A 5518-nucleotide genomic window follows, 5' to 3' on the forward strand; every position below is an offset into this window, starting at 1 on the left:
TATTCATTCATCCAACAAATGTTCATGAAATGCCAACTCTGGCTAGACAGAGACTGGCCTGATAACTGTGGCAGGTGACAGCTGCCTGCACAAGGGGACGAGGGTGCTGTGTTCTTCAATACAGCTGGCCCCAGTGGATCCCAGCACCTCGGGGCTGGCAGTGACAGTAGTGTGCTAGGCCAGTCTACAGCCCTGCCCAGGGATTGAGAGGGCATCTGCAAGGACATAGCAGTGGGGCTGGTGCTCAGGCCTTCCTAATTCCCCAATAACTGCACCTCAGCCAAAGCCTGGCTAGGGTCCTGATGACACGGAGTCCAGAGGAAAAGTGAACCTTTCCCAGGTCTTCCCCAGGCCCACTCTTGCCAATTCTCATAGGCTACTGTGCTGCAGAGAAATGAAAACCTAAAACACATCTTTTAATACTCAACAGGAGGAGGAAGTAAAAAAAATATATAGCAATGCATAATTAGGGAGTCACTGAGGTTCTGTCTAAACTAATGAATAAATAAACCCTTGACAATTTTCCCCAAATGCTGTTGACAGGATAATTAGACCTAATATCTTAATTTTAATGCTTTGGATGCATTTGGCTTTTGTTAATGAGATGTAAATATGCATCGCAGCATTCCAGGTTTGTTTGTTTCAGAGCAGCTAAACTGTCATTGCCTAAAATGTTAGTCTTTTGCTTATTTTTATTGGTATATTAGCCTATATACCAAAAAAAATAAAGCTGGAAAGAGTTATTTTGTTGTTATTTGGTTTGATGTTATCGTTTACTTTCCTTTTTCTCATTGTCCTTGGGGAAGTAAGAGAAAAATCTGTTACTTTCAATAAGGGCCAAAATCTTGGGGTATAAGACAGTGGGAAGAAGGCGCTCAAGGCTGCTGGGAGTTTCTCTCATCAGCTTAACATGCTGCCACCGTCCTCATTTACTAACTGGTGTGAATAATTTTCACCTAGCACCCTGAAAACAGGAGGAATTGGACCTGGGCTAGGCTGTCTATCTAGAAAGGAGGATGGATTCAGATGAAAGAGGCCAGTGAGAAGACAACGACAACAGGAAGGATGGGTTCTCTGAGAGCAGGCTGAGCCCAGTAGGGGAAAAGAGGATGGTGGATGAGGCGTATCCAATGCCCCCACACCTCTCCAGGTACACAACAAAGAGTAAGGTATAGAAGCAGCAGAAGGGTCGGGGTAGAAAGAGCCCCAATTTTGAGTCAAGGGTCAGAGAGTATGGCACCAGCCAGTGGAACCTTTCTGACCCTGGCTTTCCAGTCTGCAAACTGATCTAAGACTTTGCACCTAATTCATTGTGAAAACAGTTCATGTCCATGGGGTACAGCCATAGATGTCAGTGCTATCTAATGGGGGGATCATTCTTTTGGAAAATGTGACCTGCCACTACTGAATTAAGGGGGCTCCTGAGTCCAGGCATTCCCCAGGTCTCAGTGAATGTAAGAAGGGCCCTGTCTTCTACATGGTCACCTGCTGAGGAAGGTGGATTTCAGGGGTCGAGAACCAGGCACCTCTTACCCAGAAAGCACCTNTTGGCAGGTAAACCAATGACGATATAGCTGTGATTTTCAACTGGGGGTGATTTTGCCTCCCTGGAAACATTCTTGGTCATTGCAACTCAGGGGGTGCTGCTGGCATCTAGTGGACAGAAGCGGATGCTGCTAAACATTCTACAATGCAATGAACAACCCCCACCACAGAGAATTGTCTAAGGTTGTCAGTTGTGAGGAGGTTGAGATTACTGTGTGGTTAATGTTATAGCAGGGGTAAGTCAAGAGTGCTAGTGTGAAAGCACAGAGAGCAGACATTAAATTTCATTCAATGGGTCCGGGTGGGTGGGCTTCCTGGAAGAAGAGGAAGACTAATGAGGGAGATCTTCCCATTCTTCATCCTCTAGTAATTTATAAGCCACCAATGGTGCCTTGTAGCATCATCCGTATCCTGTTCATCTTCATTAGTTCTTTTAAAAAGCAGAAAAACAAAACTTAAGGACAGCAGGCCAAACCCTTTCCCAAGAAGTAACTTTGGCAAGTTTCTGTCACAGTTGCCATCACCTCTGATCCCTTCCTCTTATTGTTTTCTCACTTTCTCCCCCAAGTCACATCCTGCTCCTCTTAACTTCTCTCCCCAGCCTGTCCCTTGGCTTGTTTCTAAGGTCCACTGTTCCACACAAGCATGTCCACTTGGAGACTTCTATGACGTATTGGACCCTTCTGGTTACCAGGATGGTCAGCGGTGCTCACACGGACATAGACTATTGTTACATCAGCTCTGATGAAATAATCTAGCCCATTCATACTCTTTTTCTAATTGATGAGGGTTCTAGCTGAAGGCATAGGCTGTGGGACCCCAGAGCAGGTCCCTCACCCCTTGTCTTCTCTCTCTACTTGGTCTCATCACCTTAAATTGCAGTTTTGTTTTCTCTGTCTCTTTTCCATTAGAATGTGAGCTTCTTGAGGCAGGGACTGTATTTCATTTCTCCCTGTGTTCACAGCACAGAGCTTGATCACAGACTGCTTAATAGATGATTATGAATAACTTGGAAGGAAGAAAAGGTGGGAGAGAGGGACAGAGGGAGATAGAAGGCTGGTAAAACACTTATTTTTAAGATCAGCTGAAGAGTCTACCTCTGCTGAACCCTTGCTGGCTTGTCCCAGCCGTGCTGCCCGTATGATCTCAGAGCACCTTCTAGAACAGGGGCTGAGGGGTGGAGGAGGACAGGCTGATATGGGAATGACATCTGACCTCTTCTACTTGGTCTTCTGAACCTTCCTGCTCACTTTTCCATTCCTACTACAGAATTGGTTTGTTTCCATGTCTACAGCATTTCTATTATTATACTATAATTTATCTGCTGACACATCTGCTCCCCTACTAGAATGTGAACTCATCAAGGACAAAGATAGTGTTTATTCACCTCAGAATCTCCAAGCCCAGTATTATTCGTGGCACATAATAAGTCCTCAAGGATATGATCTCTCTGATGGTGTTAAAGAAAGAAATAAAAAGTGAAAACTCTACCCCAATCCAATCATTTAATAATTCTGCTCACAATCCCACAGGTTAATCGAGTAGGAATACAACTCTATTCATAAATAATTACACATCTCATACCATATACTATTCTGTTGTNCCCAACTGCTGTATTATTTGAGGATCCAAAAGTGTATAAAATAGCTTTTCATGAATGTTAAAATGCTGAGCAAATGTAGAAGTTCATTTTTACTTTAAGAGAGAGGATACACAGCACCGAAGCAGGAGGAGTCAAAGTCCACAGCATGGGTTTATGGAGACAAGATCAGAGATTTCTGATCCCCACCCTCGGGTAGCTCCCCAAAATCTGTGTTGGACAGTGCATCATTCAGAGAAACTAGAGCCATGTGCAGGGTCCCAACTGGGTTTGTCTGCCTACTTCCCTCCCCCCCTTCTATTACAATCTCATTTGTCTAGACAGCTTCCATTCACAGAGGACAATTTTAAATTACGATAAATCAAATGGCTTTAATCAATGTTTTAATCATCAGGTGAGTTTTAATTTGCTTTGCTTCTTCTTCCCACCAGAACAAACTTCCCTTTGCATTGCCCCATCATGCCCCATAAGCCAGGCCCAGAAGAAGGCATGGTATGAAGGGCCTGGAAGGCATGCAGTGACCCCCTTCATCTTGAGGGCTTCAGGGACACTGGGGTAGGGTTATTCCAGGTGTGATTTCCACTCAACAGTCTTGGCTTTTGTTCCATTACAATGAGTTATATATTCCATTCTTCTTAGTACAAGCAGAACATTCTATGGATGGGCTATATATTTTTTTATATGTCCCCTACTGAGGATTGAGATCAGCTACTTATCCACAGGGTGAGCTTGGGCAAGACATTCTAATCATAAGTTTCCATTTCTTTGTCTGTAAATTGAGGTTGGCGATCCCTCTGTGCCTACCTCATAGGTTGTCAGGTGTAATAAATAACAACAGCAATGGCTGCTTCTTACAGAGAAATTCTGTATGGCAGGCACTGTGCCCAGTGCTCTACATGAATTATCTTATGTAGATTTATCAGCAATCTTACTAGGCAAGAATTATTATAGATGAAGAAATTAAAGTTCAGCAAGTTTGAGTAGCTTGGCCAAGGTCACATTGCTGGCAAGTGACATAGCCAGACCAGTAACACACTGGAGAGAACAAACTGTGTGGAAGCAATCGGGAGTGGAAACGCCCCAACAGATGAGCCTCCTGTAGCTGTGGGGTCAGGGACAGCACAGGTGAGTGCCCCCAGGGGAGCCCTGGCTATCCACTGACCCACCTGCAGATGCCTCACTCTGCTCTGCATGGGGCAGAAGCCAAGGTGGCTCAAGATCAACGGGAGACAGGCTTGGACCCCACCAATGTTCTGCCTGCTGGGGATCTCTGTCTGTGCCAATCACTCAGAGGGAGGCCTCAGTGCCTCTGTGAAGGCTGGCAGACAGAGTTCCCAGCCCACCTGTGCACTCTCAGCTTTCACAGGTACTTTAATTTACAAACCCAGAGCATTTCCATTACTCATCCACTTGTGTGGCTCTGTCACTAACCCAACAGCTCCTTGAGATTAAAGACGATTTTGCATTCCCAGGTAGGTCCTCAAGGACGGCTTTACCCCTGAATCAATATGGGTATTGCATTGTATTATATTATATTAATTTACCTTCAAACAAACAGACAGACATACTTTACAGAAGCCAATGTAACTGTGTCCTGGGGAGAGGAGATGAATAAATTGGGAAAGAACATCTGAGTTTCTGTTCTTGCCGAGGGCCCCTCTGTGTTGTGGGCTGTTAAAACAAGGGTTTACACCACTGGGCTCAGGTCACAAAATGAGATGCATGGGTACAGACTCCTTGTCCCATTGGAGACGCATCCAGGGAGCTCAGCTGTCTCTGCATCTTTGGCCCTGATACCTTGTACAGCTGGGACAAGGATTGACACCCAGTTTCTCCAATGGTAGAGTGGGCCTTTCTCTCTGAAATAATACACCTAGGGGACACTGACAATGGCTAAGAGGCAGGTTAAAGGAGCTCAAATCTTCTGCTGCAAATAGCTTCAGGTCACTCCTTCCTTTCTCTCTACTATGAACCTTGAAGCAAGGACAGGCCTAAGCATAGGGGTGATATTTGCTATATCTGACAGCAGGTAGGCAGAGCACTGGCCATTAGAGCAAAGCAGGTCATAGGCATGGAACATGGTCCTCTAGCTCCTGCTCTGCCTGGCATTTCTTCCCAGGAAAAGAAAGTTCTGTGGGGCTCAGTGTGGGGACCTGGTTGGTAACACAGGTGCGTGTGTGTGTGTACAGGCGCTGTGGTGTGTACTCAGTATAGCAGCTATTTAACAAATGAAACATGTCAATATTTTAAGAAACAATACTGCCACTCTAATGTCTGTTACCTGATTAACCAACCACACTGTACCTGGTTAGGGAGAGAATAGTATGAGCGGTGTTGAAAGGCTCTTCCCATGCCCCACTCAGAATGATAAGA

This window comes from Hipposideros armiger, unplaced genomic scaffold (genome assembly GCF_001890085.2).
Source record: "Hipposideros armiger isolate ML-2016 unplaced genomic scaffold, ASM189008v1 scaffold_797, whole genome shotgun sequence".
NCBI lineage: Eukaryota > Metazoa > Chordata > Mammalia > Chiroptera > Hipposideridae > Hipposideros > Hipposideros armiger.